General features: G+C 47.8%; 4 non-coding genes across 4 annotated transcripts; all 4 read left to right on the top strand.

Annotated features, from left to right (window-relative positions):
* The first annotated feature begins 3,768 nt into the window (after positions 1-3,768).
* Positions 3,769-3,840, top strand: TRNAH-GUG (transfer RNA histidin (anticodon GUG)). Its single transcript has one exon. It is a non-coding gene; the product is annotated as a tRNA-His (tRNA).
* Positions 3,841-13,718: 9,878 nt separating this feature from the next.
* Positions 13,719-13,790, top strand: TRNAH-GUG (transfer RNA histidin (anticodon GUG)). Its single transcript has one exon. It is a non-coding gene; the product is annotated as a tRNA-His (tRNA).
* Positions 13,791-13,911: 121 nt separating this feature from the next.
* TRNAH-GUG (transfer RNA histidin (anticodon GUG)) lies at positions 13,912-13,983 on the top strand. The gene has a single exon. It is a non-coding gene; the product is annotated as a tRNA-His (tRNA).
* Positions 13,984-14,106: 123 nt separating this feature from the next.
* On the top strand, positions 14,107-14,178 carry TRNAH-GUG (transfer RNA histidin (anticodon GUG)). Its single transcript has one exon. It is a non-coding gene; the product is annotated as a tRNA-His (tRNA).
* The last annotated feature ends 448 nt before the right edge of the window (positions 14,179-14,626 follow it).

The following is a 14,626-nucleotide window of genomic DNA, read 5'->3' as shown; positions in this document are numbered from 1 at the left end:
GATGCTGCTGCGGCGCCAGAAGAGCCAACGAGGGAGAGCACTTCAGGCGACCACGACTCCGAGGCGCCGATGGATGCGACAGTCGCTTCCATTAAGCGACCTCGTGACTACGAAAAGGCACCGGCTACGGAACGAGAACTTCGTCGGCTAGAAAGGCATTGGAGAGGGGAGGGAGCCAAGAAAGGCAAGTTAGCCTTGTCGCGGTCCTCGTCGCTAACTCGCGACGAGAGGCCGAAGCAGTGAGCCTTAGTCACTGTTGTTTGTTTGCTGTGTGCACGCTATGGCTTATTTGAAGAAACCGCTAAAAGTTGGCACTCTGAACGTACGAGGGCTTGCCTCGAAGCGTAAGCAAGTGCAGTTGAACCGACTGTTCGGGGAGTTAGATCTAGATATCGCGGCTATTCAAGAAACAAAAGTTGAGGATGAGCAGCAAACAGATAACATGGTGCTTGGTTTTCGTTCGCATTTCAATGTTTGTGTAAGCCATGCGGCTGGTTTGTCGGCGGGATGCTGTCTTTTCCTGAGGAAAAACATAGGCATAGTGGAGGAACAAATAATAACTTGTGCAAGGGGGCGGTTTATCGTGTGTGACTTCACATATGAAACATTCGCGTTGAGGGTTGTTGTCCTGTATGCTCCCACGATACAAAAGGAACGGCGCGGTTTTTTTGAACAGTTAGCCTCGTTCCTTGATTGCAGTCGAGTGCTCATACTATTGGGAGACTTCAATTGCGTTTTGGACCCTAAAGATCGTTCAAATGTAAAGGACGTAAAAGACCCGAGTGTTGATTTCTTGAAGAGTGTCCTCAACGAGTGCAGCTTGGAGGATGTAATAGGCCTGGCGAAGAGTCAGAATCACGTGCATTTTACGCATTTTCAAGGTAGTAGCCACGCACGACTGGACAGAATATATGTGTCGCCGGAGTTTTCACCTTGCTGTGAGCAGTATGAAGTGAAGCAAGTGTCATTTAGTGACCACTGCCTAGTTACGGTAACTTTGGGAGGAAGGAAGCAGCGTAAAGCAAAAATGAACTGGGATATGTGGAAACTAAACTCAAGGCTTATAGAAGACGACATATTTTTAAGAAAAGTTAAGGAAAGCATGGATATGTTTAATAATAGTAAAACAGGACGTATTGAATCTTGGGAATGCTTTAAGCAGGAGTTGAAAATGCGTGCCATTGAGCGTTCAACTATAAGAAAATATGAGGGAAAAAAAGAAGAAAAGCATTTGCGTGAGCTTTTGGCGAATTTAGGGCACGAAGAGGAAAAAACGCCGGGCATGTTCATGCATGATATAAAAGGCGTCAAAGTTAGGCTAGAAGCTTTAGATGCTCAGAAGTACAGAGGAGCAGCGATAAGAGCACGCACGGAAAAATGGCTTACTGGTGAAATGCCTACAAAACGCGCGCTCACAGATGAAAAGCGATACGCGCGGTCAAACGAGATATCAGTTATCGAATACAAAGGACGAATCCTCAGGGAACAAAGTGAAATTTCGAGTGCATTCGTGGAACAGTACCGTGAGCTGTTTTCACGCAAAGCACCAAGTGAAGAAGGGTTTCGGGAAAACTTTTTGCCACTTATGCCAATATTAGGAAATGAGATAACTGAAGAACTAGAGAGCGAAATAAGTATTAAGGAAATAGAGACAGCAATTGAGGAATTGAATGCCGGAAAGTCGCCGGGACCTGACGGTTTGACTGCTGCCTTTTATAAGAGCTTTAAATATGACATTGCTGCTATGCTACATAAGCTTTTCAAAGAGTGTTTTGAGGTCGGTAGGCTGCCACCTTCGTTTAGCAATGCTCATACGGTCTTAATTCCTAAGACAGATGACCCTGCCAAGCTGGTAAAAGTAACAAGCTATAGACCGATCACGTTAACAAACGTTGATTATAAAATCCTGATGAAAGTGTTAGCTAAGCGATTGCAATACGTCATAAAGGATATTGTAGGGCCTCACCAAACGTGTGGCATAAAAACAAGAAGCATATTTAAAAATATTCATGTAGCACGCAGCGTGCTCGAGTGCTGCGATGCTTTAAATAAGAAAGTGGCTATGGTTCAAATTGACTTTGAAAAAGCATTTGATCGGGTGTCTCATGAAATACTCTATTGTTTGTTGGAACATATTGGTATTGGTTCGGTTGTTCTCAATGGGGTAAAAATGGCTTATGCATGTTGCTCGACACGACTTATGGTAAACAAAATATTATCTGAAAGAATTGATGTGAGGGCTTCTGTTCGACAAGGATGTCCACTGTCCCCTCTACTTTTTGCAATTTATTTGGAGCCTTTTTGTAGGATGATAACTGCGAGCGAGCACATCCGAGGTTTTAGGTTGGGAGCGTGTGAGGTGCGAATACTGGCATATGCAGATGATGTTGCCCTCTTTTGTGAAGATCGCAAAAGTATTGTAGAAGCGTTACAAGTAACCGAAAGGTTTTGCAGGCAAACTGGTAGCGCTGTTAATCTCGATAAATGTCTCGGAGTCTGGCATGGGCAATGGGACTTGGAACCAGAATTGTTCTGCGGGGTCCGATGGGCTACAACTCCCGGAGTTTATTTGGGAGTCCCGCTGGACAGATATGGGGAAAATACCAATTACTGGAATGAAAAAGCGGAAGAAATGCGGGACCGGACCAAGGGATGGATGGGCCGTAATCTTTCTATTTTCGCGCGCGCAACTGTATGTAACACCTTTCTTGTGGCAAGGATCATGTATTTACTTCAAGTATTATATTGTGCACGAACCAATGTCCAAAGGTTTCATAGGGTTTTTGCGGTCTTCATTTGGGCGTCCAATTGGGAACGAATTCGCAGAGACAATCTCTTCCGGAGAGTAAAGGTCGGGGGACTGTCTCTAATGCATCTCTATGTACGGCAGGTTGTTTTAAGGTTTTGTTTCCTGCGTGACCAAAATGACCCCTTCCTGCGAACATTCATACAAACCATGTTATCCAGTGCACTTCCAGAATTCATTGTCTCTTCGTGCAATGCTCGGCGGTACACAGTGTCTCGCTTCCTGCGAGAGGTTGTCTGGTCGTTCAGGTTTTTGCAAGTGCGGTTCTCGCTAGAGTATTTAGCGAATGTAACGCCGAAGCGCTTATACAAGGATCTTATTGAACAGTTGTTTCCAGCGCCACTGTACAGAACCTTATACTGTGAAGGCCCTGGGAAAGACGTTCTCAGGCGAGTTAAAAAGATGACTGTTGCACCTGGCGTCAAAACATTCTTTTTTAAATTACACACAGGAACGCTACCAGTAAAAACATGGCTAGAGGAAAAGGGCCTTTTTGTTCCTTGGGGCTCGAACTGTCTCCTGTGTAGAAAACCGGAGACGGTAGAACACGTGTTCCTCGATTGTTGGGATGCGGTGTTCTACTGGGATGTTTTGCAAAGAACCCTAAAAAAGGACTTGCCATTGACACCGCGCGGAATTCGGTACTTGACCACTGAAAGTGATGTTGCACAGTATGACCAGATTATGTTATTGGGCCTTCACAGCATTTGGAGGAGTAGAATGGCTGTAAGACATTGTGACTTGGATGCACAATCGGTATGTGGTTATTTTGTGGAACAGGTGTATAAGTTGAGAGAAGTCTTGAAGCAACAAGATTGCGCGGATGATGTATTGAGTCTGATGGACCAACTTGTGTTAATGAAAGTCCATTAGACACGGTTGTCTGCCAAGGGGCACGACAACTACGATATTTTATTGATGTATTCATTCATGCAATAAAGAAAAAAAAAAAATCCCGGACAGCCGTGATCGTATAGTGGTTAGTACCTTGCGTTGTGGCCGCAATAACCCAGGTTCGAATCCTGGTCACGGCAAGTTTTTTTTTCCCCACTTTGACCACCCCTGCTTTCCATCCTCCTCCTCTCTTCTTCGTCACAACCAGCTTGTCTGCCTTGGCGCCGACTCTTTCCCCGTGCCGTCCGTCCCTCCCGGACAGCCGGGGATTCTACTTCCGGCCACCGAGCGTGACGGACGAGTGTATCATGGGCTCCCAAGGAGCGGATTTAGTGGCCCAGCCGGGCCGCGGTATCAGGACTACGATCAAACCGAACGAGGACTACCAGCTGATCTTGCCGCATTTGCCAACAGGTTCGAGCGTTTTGCATACTGTTTTTTTGCATGGCGACGTCCAAGCCAGGCCATACCGTGTTGAAAACTTTCGTGACGCTCTTGAGCGTCTGTCATTGCTGCCGGAAGTGGCTGCCCTCGGGGCATATTAGATGAATCATGTTTGGGCCGTGACATTCTGCAATGAAGAAGGAAAAAACAAAATGCTACAGGCGGAGGCGTTCAACGTCAAGGACCACCGCTGTGTGGTCATTGACCCATGCAACCAGGGCGTCAGGCTGAAGCTGTTCTGGCTGCTACACGGCGTGAAAGATGACGACGTGAAGGCAGCTCTGGCGGCTTTTGGAAAAGCGACCGACATAACTCGCGACAAGTGGAGAGTCAAAGGCTGCGTCGACAAGTCGTCTACTACGCGCTCAGTGACATTGAAGCTGAAGGTGGGCGTTACCATCGAGGACTTACCGCACCAGCTGCGTGTTGGAGAGGACGTCGCACTCGTCCACGTTCCTGGCAGAGCTCCGCTCTGCCTCCGGTGCCGCGGCACCGGACACGTACGTCGGGAGTGCCGTGTGCCACGTTGCGGGCTCTGTCGTCGCTTCGGCCACGACGACGCCCAGTCCGTGCGAACATATGCTACCGTAGCTGGTCCTGGTCGTAGGGATACTACTGAGGAGCATATTATGGACGAAGTCGACGCAGTAGAGGCGACCCGTGAAAGTCGGGAAGACGCAGTACCGAAAAGCATAGCCTCAGAAAAAGCAACGCTTCCCACGGAACATGAGGCTGCCAACTCAGAAGAACAACCTGTTCCTGACACCAGAACTGAGGAGGACGCGGGAAAAGCAGATGATGCTGCGGTAGGTGCAGCTGAGACGGTTTTGGAATCGACCGTCGAGAAGGACGTTGACACGGAGATGCCCGCGGTGTCAACTTTGCCAGCGAAGAGGACGCACGACGAAGCTGATGACAAGGCGACGAGCTACGACGGGACGGACCATGAGGAACCTCTTCCCAAAGCGCCTCCTGTTCGACGTGCGGCCTACAAGCCCAAGCCGAACATCCCTCCTGATCGTAGGACTTCGTCGGGTGTCCCTCCGCCTTGGCGGAGGTGCCTTGCAGGGTCTTCGTGTTGGTAACCCGGTCTTCGATCGGGTTCAGTGCTGACACCGCCGTACTTTGCAAGCTGGAAGGATTTTTGATGAGGTGAGCTGCAAACCGATGTCACTTTGAGAGCGGCGAATCCCAACCATTTAGATGGCGCCTCAACTAACATCTAGCTTGCGTATTGCCACACTGAACGTGAGAGGTCTTTCTGCGCGAAGAAGGCAAAATCAGCTTAAACGTCTCTTGTTCGAAAACGAAATCGATCTGTTGGCTGTTCAAGAGACAAAAATTGAAAGCGAAGAGTTGACAGATGCGATGGCAGAAATTTACCGTGCTCAGTTCAGTGTTTGCGTGTGCCATGCAAAAGGAAAGTCCGGAGGGTGTCTGATTTTAACTCGAAACGGCAAAGTCGCTGTGGAAACTGTATTTTCCTGTGAAAGTGGCCGGATTGTAGCATGCGATTTTTACTTTTCTGGTGTAGAGTGGAGAGCTGTGTGTGTATATGCACCTAATAGAATTCCCGAACGAGATGCCTTTTTTCGCCGTGTTCAACCTTTCCTGCTGACAGAAAAGCGTGTACTATTGCTTGGAGATTTCAACTGCGTGCGTAGACCTGAAGATAGAACAAGCAACAAAACCCTGCAGGACACGAGTGCCGAGCTACTGTCTGAGATGATTAATGAAGCAGAATTTGAAGATATTGGCATTATAATGCAAGGTTCAGAACAAGCACAGTAGTACACGCATTTTCAAGGCGTTAGTCACGCAAGGCTGGACAGAATTTATGTTTCTTCTGAGGTTGTGCCCTTGTGTTCCCAGTACCAGACTGTGCACGTCAGCTTCAGTGATCATTCTTTAGTCGTGATCACACTTGGGGAGAGGAAAAGGACTGTCAAGTTTAGTTGGGAATTATGGAAATTTAATGACTCATTGTTGGAGGATGACGAGTTTAGCAAGAAACTAAAAGACTCAGTCAAAAGCTTGTTAGAAAAAGAGACAGACTTTATACAAACATGGGAACAATTTAAATGCGATGTGAAAGTGGCCGCTATAGAAAGAGCATGTGTTTTAAAGCGTAAAGAAAAACAGCAAGAAAAGGAACTTCGTACCGAGCTTGATTTCATGCTCAGCATGGAAGGCGTCAAGCCGGGGTTGTACAGACAAGAAATAAGAGACCAAAACTAAGCTTGAACTAATAGATGAAACGAAATATCGGGGTGCTGTGATAAGGGCACGCAGCGAAAGATTTTCGCTTGGGGAGACGCCCACAAAAAGGGCGCTCAGTGACGAAAAACAGTATGCAGTTTCGAAAGAGATAAAGGAAATTTGTTATCGCAATGACGTAACTTCCGAATCTGAGGTGATTGAAAGGGCGTTTCTGGAATATTACCAAAACTTGTTCAGCCTTAAAACGCCTGATGTTGAACATTACAAAACTGCATTCCTGTCGCTGCTAATGCCAAGAGTCGAGGAGGACCTGGCGCAGGTACTTGAGGAGCCCATAACGGCAGCAGAAATCGAAGCTGCAATACAGCAGCTGAGCTTGAACAAGTCGCCTGGGCCGGACGGCCCCGGTGCCGCACTTTACAAGGCTTTGAAAACAGAAATGGCAATAGCATTACAGCGCGTAATAAGCGAATGTTACGAAAGAAAGTTAACTCCGCCGTCTTTTCGAACTTCCCACGTGGTGTGAATCCCAAAATCGGACGACCCGAGTAGGTTGCAGTCAGTTGAGTGTTACCGCCCAATAAGGTTAACTAACGTAGACTACAAAATTTATGAGAGTGCTAGCCGGACGACTCCAAACAGTAATTAAAACCCTTGTTGGCCCACACCAGACCTGCGGCATAAAAGACAGATCCATTTTTACTAACATACACGTAGCTAGAAGTGTCCTTGAATGCTGTGATGCAACGGAGGGTCGTGTCGCCATGATGCAACTGGACCTGCATAAGGCGTTTGATAAAGTTGTGCATGAAATTTTGTTCGTGCTTTTGGAACATGTGAATGTAGGATGTATCTTCACTGATGGCGTGAAAATTGTTTATGATGGCTGTACATCAAGGTTCATAATTAATAACCGCCTGAGTAATAGTATTCCTGTCTTGTCGTCAGTGAGGCAGGGTTGCCCTCTTTCTCCACTGCTTTTTGCGCTTTACCTGGAGCCCTTTTGTTTAAAGCTGTTAACTACGCAAAACATTCGAGGTTACGCCTTTTGTCATAATGAAGTGAAGGTATTGGCATATGCAGATGATGGAAAGCGTGCAAGAAGTGGTGAGAGAAGCCGTAAATTTTTGTGATGCAAGTGGCTGTGCGATAAGCTGGCAGAAATGTTTTGGTTTTTGGCATGGAAAGTGGCAGGCCACGCCAGAAGTATTCTGTCGAATGAAGTGGGTAGACACGCCAGTAAAGTACCTCGGCGTGCCGCTAACCAACTACAGAGAAAGCAAAGAATAGTGGGCCCATGAAACCCAACGAGTCAAAGCTCAGACAAGCAAATGGGGCGGTCACAACTTTTCCATGTTCGCAAGAGCTACGGTGTGCAACATGTTTTTAGTAGCGAGGATTTTTTACGTTCTGCAAGCGTTAACTTTGCCAAGGACTTCAGTGCAAAGGTTGCACAGAGTGTTTGCAACATTTATTTGGGCGTCAACATGGGAACGTACCAGCCGATGCAATCTGTTCCACAAGGTGCGGAACGGGGGGCTAGGGTTGTCAAATTTATTTCTGAGACAGATAGTCACTAGATTCTTTTTCTTGCGTCAAGATAATGATTTTCTGCGAACTGTTATACAAGTGCGATTGTCAGAATCACTGCCTGATTATGTTGTGTCATCTATGTCTGCAGGGCGGAGTGGGTTAAGTGCTTTTTTGCAAGAAGTTGTTGCAGCAGTCCGTATTATTCGGTCAAAATTTTCCGATGAGTATCTAACCATTGTAACAAGGAAAAAGATGTACAAGGACCTGCTTGATGTGTTTCTGCCGGTGCCTGTTTATCGCAGTGCTTATCATCTGAGTCCCGAAAGGGATGTCCTAAAAAGAGTCAAAAGAATGCCGGTGAAGCCTTCAGTGCTTTCTTTCTTTTTTCAATTGCATACTGGAACCCTCCCAGTGAAGCCATGGTTGCAAAGCAAAGGCCTTTTTGTACCTTGGTCTGTAGAGTGTCTTATTTGCAAGAAAGTGGAAACTATAGAACATATCTTTCTCGACTGTCATGACGCTGTTTTTCTTTGGGATGTGTTGAAGCGCACACTGAAAAAAGATTTCCCCCTGACTCCTTTTGGAATACACTTCCTACCATGTGTAGAGCCAGGTGAAGTGCCTTGCGACCTGCTAATGTTGCTCTGCATGCACAGCCTATGGCGTACGCGAATGGATGTCAGGCATGAACATGTTGTTGTGAATCCGGCTCATCAGTATTTCATTGAGAGCATCATGTATACTCAGGATGTTTTCGGACAGCAAGCTGCTCAGCCTGAGTGGCTGCCTGTCCTCGACCAACTAAAATCATTTAACCCATTTTATCATCGTGCACTAGCTAGGAACTGACCTGTGCTTTTATTGTCATGTCATTGTATTTTTGTTTTGTTTGCCCGGCTAAGTCGGTAATAAAGAAAAAAAAATCCCGGACAGCCGTGATCGTCATTCGACTTCCGGCCACCGAGCGTGACGGACGTGTGTATCATGGGCTCCCAAGGAGCGGATTTAGCGGCCCAGCCGGGCCGCGGTATCAGGAGTACGATCAAACCGAACGAGGACTACCAGCTGATTTTGCCGCATTTGCCAACAGGTTCGAGCGTTTTGCATACTGTTTTTTTGCATGGCGACGTCCAAGCCAGGCCATACCGTGTTGAAAACTTTCGTGACGCTCTTGAGCGTCTGTCATTGCTGCCGGAAGTGGTTGCCCTCGGGGCATATCAGATGAATCATGTTTGGGCCGTGACATTCTGCAATGAAGAAGGAAAAAACAAAATGCTACAGGCGGAGGCGTTCAACGTCAAGGACCACCGCTGTGTGGTCATTGACCCATGCAACCAGGGCGTCAGGCTGAAGCTGTTCTGGCTGCTACACGGCGTGAAAGATGACGACGTGAAGGCAGCTCTGGCGGCTTTTGGAAAAGTGACCGACATAACTCGGGACAAGTGGAGAGTCAAAGGCTGCGTCGACAAGTCGTCTACTACGCGCTCAGTGACATTGAAGCTGAAGGTGGGCGTTACCATCGAGGACTTACCGCACCAGCTGCGTGTTGGAGAGGACGTCGCACTCGTCCACGTTCCGGGCAGAGCTCCGCTCTGCCTCCGGTGCCGCGGCACAGGACACATACGTCGGGAATGCCGTGTGCCACGTTGCGGGCTCTGTCGTCGCTTCGGCCACGACGACGCCCAGTCCGTGCGAACATATGCTACCGTAGCTGGTCCTGGTCGTAGGGATGCTACTGAGGAGCATATTATGGACGAAGTCGACGCGGTAGAGGCGACCCGTGAGAGTCGGGAAGACGCAGTACCGAAAAGCATAGCCTCAGAAAAAGCAACCCTTCCCACGGAACATGAGGCTGCCAACTCAGATGAACCACCTGTGCCTGACACCAGAACTGAGGCGGACGCGGGAAAAGCAGATGATGCTGCGGTAGGTGCCGCTGAGACGGTTTTGGAATCGACCGACGAGAAGGACGTTGACACGGAGATGCCCGCGGCGTCAACTTTGCCAGCGAAGAGGACGCACGACGAAGCTGATGACAAGGCGACGAGCTACGACGGGACGGACCATGAGGAACCTCTTCCCAAAGCGCCTCCTGTTCGACGTGCGGCCTACAAGCCCAAGCCGAACATCCCTCCTGATCGTAGGACTTCGTCGGGTGTCCCTCCGCCTTAGCGGAGGTGCCTTGCAGGGTCTTCGTGTTGGTAACCCGGTCTTCGATCGGGTTCAGTGCTGACACCGCCGTACTTTGCAAGCTGGAAGGATTTTTGATGAGGTGAGCTGCAAACCGATGTCACTTCGAGAGCGGCGAATCCCAACCATTTAGATGGCGTCTCAACTAACATCTAGCTTGCGTATTGCCACACTGAACGTGAGAGGTCTTTCTGCGCGAAGAAGGCAAAATCAGCTTAAACGTCTCTTGTTCGAAAACGAAATCGATCTGTTGGCTGTTCAAGAGACAAAAATTGAAAGCGAAGAGTCGACAGATGCGATTGCAGAAATTTACCGTGCACAGTTCAGTGTTTGCGTGTGCCATGCAGAAGGAAAGTCGGGAGGGTGTCTGATTTTAACTCGAAACGGCAAAGTCGCCGTGGAAACTGTATTTTCCTGTGAAAGTGGCCGGATTGTAGCATGCGATTTTTACTTTTCTGGTGTAGAGTGGAGAGCTGTGTGTGTATATGCGCCTAATAGAATTCCCGAACGAGATGCCTTTTTTCGCCGTGTTCAACCTTTCCTGCTGACAGAAAAGTGTGTACTATTGCTTGGAGATTTTAACTGTGTGTGTAGACCTGAAGATAGAACAACGAACAAAACCCTGCAGGAAACGAGTGCCGAGCTGCTGTCTGAGATAATTAATGAGGCAGAATTGGAAGACATTGGCATTATAATGCAAGGTTCAGAACAAGCACAGTACACGCATTTCCAAGGCGTTAGTCACGCAAGGCTGGACAGAATTTGTTTCTTCTGAGGTTGTGCCCTTGTGTTCCCAGTACCAGACTGTGCACGTCAGCTTCAGTGATCATTCTTTAGTCGTGATCACACTTGGGGAGAGGAAAAGGACTGTCAAGTTTAGTTGGGAATTATGCAAATTTAATGACTCATTGTTGGAGGATGACGAGTTTAGCAAGAAACTAAAAGACTTAGTCAAAAGCTTGTTAGAAAAAGAGACAGACTTTATACAAACATGGGAACAATTTAAATGCGATGTGAAAGTGGCCGCTATGGAAAGAGCATGTGTTTTAAAGCGTAAAGAAAAACAGCAAGAAAAGGAACTTCGTACCGAGCTTCATTTCATGCTCAGCATGGAAGGCGTCAAGCCGGGGTTGTACAGACAAGAAATAAAAGAGACCAAAACTAAGCTTGAACTAATAGATGAAACGAAATATCGAGGTGCTGTGATAAGGGCGCGCAGCGAAAGATTTTGGCTTGGGGGAGACGCCCACAAAAAGGGCGCTCAGCGACGAAAAACAGTATGCAGTTTCGAAAGAGATAAAGGAAATTTGTTATCGCAATGACGTAACTTCCGAATCTGAGGTGATTGAAAGGGCGTTTCTGGAATATTACCAAAACTTGTTCAGCCTTAAAACGCCTGATGTTGAACATTACAAAACTGCATTCCTGTCGCTAATGCCAAGAGTCGAGGAGGACCTGGCGCAGGTACTTGAGGAGCCCATAACGGCAGAAGAAATCGAAGCTGCAATACAGCAGCTTAGCTTAAACAAGTCGCCTGGGCCGGACGGCCTCGGTGCCGCACTTTACAAGGCCTTGAAAACAGAAATGGCAATAGCATTGCAGCACGTAATAAGCGAGTGTTACGAAAGAAAGTTAACTCCGCCGTCTTTTCGAACTTCCCACATGATGTTGATCCCAAAATCGGACGACCCGAGTAGGTTGCAGTCAGTTGAGTGTTACCGCCCAATAAGCTTAACTAACGTAGACTACAAAATTTATATGAAAGTGCTAGCCGGACGACTCCAAACAGTAATTAAAACCCTTGTTGGCCCACACCAGACCTGCGGCATAAAAGACAGATCCATTTTTACTAACATACACGTAGCTAGGAGTGTCCTTGAATGCTGTGATGCAACGGAGGGTCGTGTCGCCATGATGCAACTGGACCTGCATAAGGCGTTTGATAAAGTTGTGCATGAAATTTTGTTCGCGCTGTTGGAACATGTGAATGTAGGATGTATCATCACTGATGGCGTGAAAATGGTTTATGATGGCTGTACATCAAGGTTCATAATTAATAACCGCCTGAGTAATAGTATTCCTGTCTTGTCGTCAGTGAGGCAGGGTTGCCCTCTTTCTCCACTGCTTTTTGCACTTTACCTGGAGCCCTTTTGTTTAAAGCTGTTAACTACGCAAAACATTCGAGGTTACGCCTTTTGTCATAATGAAGTGAAGGTATTGGCATATGCAGATGATATAGCAGTGTTCTGCAGAGACCAGGAAAGCGTGCAAGAAGTGGTGAGAGAAGCCGTAAATTTTTGTGATGCAAGTGGCTGTGCGATAAGCTGGCAGAAATGTTTTGGTTTTTGGCATGGAAAGTGGCAGGCCACGCCAGACGTATTCTTTCGAATGAAGTGGGTAGACACGCCAGGAAAGTACCTCGGCGTGCCGCTAACCAACTACAGAGAAAGCAAAGAATATTGGGCCCATGAAACCGAACGAGTCAAAGCTCAGACAAGCAAATGGGGTGGTCACAACTTTTCCATGTTTGCAAGAGCTACGGTGTGCAACATGTTTTTAATAGCGAGGATTTTTTACGTTCTGCAAGCGTTAACTTTGCCAAGGACTTCAGTGCAAAGGTTGCACAGAGTGTTTGCAACATTCATTTGGGCGTCAACATGGGAACGTACCAGCCGATGCAATCTGTTCCACAAGGTGCGGAACGGGGGGCTAGGTTTATCAAATTTATTTCTGAGACAGATAGTCACTAGATTCTTTTTCTTGCGTCAAGATAATGATTTTCTGCGAACTGTTATACAAGTGCGATTGTCAGAATCACTGCCTGATTATGTTGTGTCATCCATGTCTGCAGGGCGGAGTGGGTTAAGTGCTTTTTTGCAAGAAGTTGTTGCAGCAGTCCGTATTCTTCGGTCAAAATTTTCCGATGAATATCTAACCATTGTAACAAGGAAAAAGATGTACAAGGACCTGCTTGATGTGTTTCTGCCAGTGCCTGTTTATCGCAGTGCATATCTTCTGGGTCCCGAAAGGGATGTGCTAAAAAGAGTCAAAAGAATGCCGGTGAAGCCTTCAGTGCGTTCTTTCTTTTTTCAATTGCATACTGGAACCCTCCCAGTGAAGCCACGGTTGCAAAGCAAAGGCCTTTTTGTACCTTGGTCCGTAGAGTGTCTTATTTGCAAAAAAGTGGAAACTATAGAACATATCTTTCTCGACTGTCATGACGCTGTTTTTCTTTGGGATGTGTTGAAGCGCACACTGAAAAAAGATTTCCCCCTGACTCCTTTTGGAATACGCTTCCTACCATGTGCAGAGCCAGGTGAACTGCCTTGCGACCTGCTAATGTTGCTCTGCATGCACAGCCTATGGCGTACGCGAATGGATGTCAGGCATGAACATGTTGTTGTGAATCCGGCTCATCAGTATTTCATTGAGAGCATCATGTATACTCAGGAAATTTTCGGACAGCAAGCTCCTCAGCCTGTGTGGCTGCCTGTCCTCGACCAACTAAAATCATTTAACCCATTTTATCATCGTGCACTAGCTAGAAACTGACCTGTGCTTTTATTGTCATGTCATTGTATTTTTGTTTTGTTTGCCCGGCCAAGTCGGTAATAAAGAAAAAAAAAAGACAGCCGTGATCGTATAGTGGTTAGTACCTTGCGTTGTGGCCGCAATAACCCAGGTTCAAATCCTGGTCACGGCAAGTTTTTTTTCCCCCACTTTGACCACCCCCGCTTTCCATCCTCCTCCTCTCTTCTTCGTCACAACCAGCTTGTCTGCCTTGGCGCCGACTCTTTCCCCGTGCCGTCCGTCCCTCCCGGACAGCCGTGATCGTATAGTGGTTAGTACCTTGCGTTGTGGCCGCAATAACCCAGGTTCGAATCCTGGTCACGGCAAGTTTTTTTCCCCCACTTTGACCACCCCTGCTTTCCATCTTCCTCCTCCTCTCTTCTTCGTCACAACCAGCTTGTCTGCCTTGGCGCCGACTCTTTCCCCGTGCAGTCCGTCCCTCCCGGACAGCCGTGATCGTATAGTGGTTAGTACCTTGCGTTGTGGCCGCAATAACCCAGGTTCGAATCCTGGTCACGGCAAGTTTTTTTTTCCCCACTTTGACCACCCCTGCTTTCCATCCTCCTCCTCTCTTCTTCGTCACAACCAGCTTGTCTGCCTTGGCGCCGACTCTTTCCCCGTGCCGTCCGTCCCTCCCGGACAGCCGTGATCGTATAGTGGTTAGTACCTTGCGTTGTGGCCTCAATAACCCAGGTTCGAATCCTGGTCACGGCAAGTTTTTTTCCCCCCACTTTGACCACCCCTGCTTTCCATCCTCCTCCTCTCTTCTTCGTCACAACCAGCTTGTCTGCCTTGGCGCCGGCTCTTTCCCCGTGCAGTCCGTCCCTACCGGACAGCCGAGATTCTACTTCCGGCCTCCGAGCGTGACGGACGTGTGTATCATGGGCTCCCAAGGAGCGGATTTAGCGGCCCAGCCGGGCCGTGGTATCAGGAGTACGATCAAACCGAACGAGGACTACCAGCTGATTT

This window comes from Amblyomma mixtum, chromosome 9 (assembly GCF_055824585.1).
Source record: "Amblyomma mixtum isolate Tamu chromosome 9, ASM5582458v1, whole genome shotgun sequence".
NCBI lineage: Eukaryota > Metazoa > Arthropoda > Arachnida > Ixodida > Ixodidae > Amblyomma > Amblyomma mixtum.
Note: the sequence above shows the minus strand (reverse complement) of the source record. Positions and strands in the feature narration are given on the sequence as shown.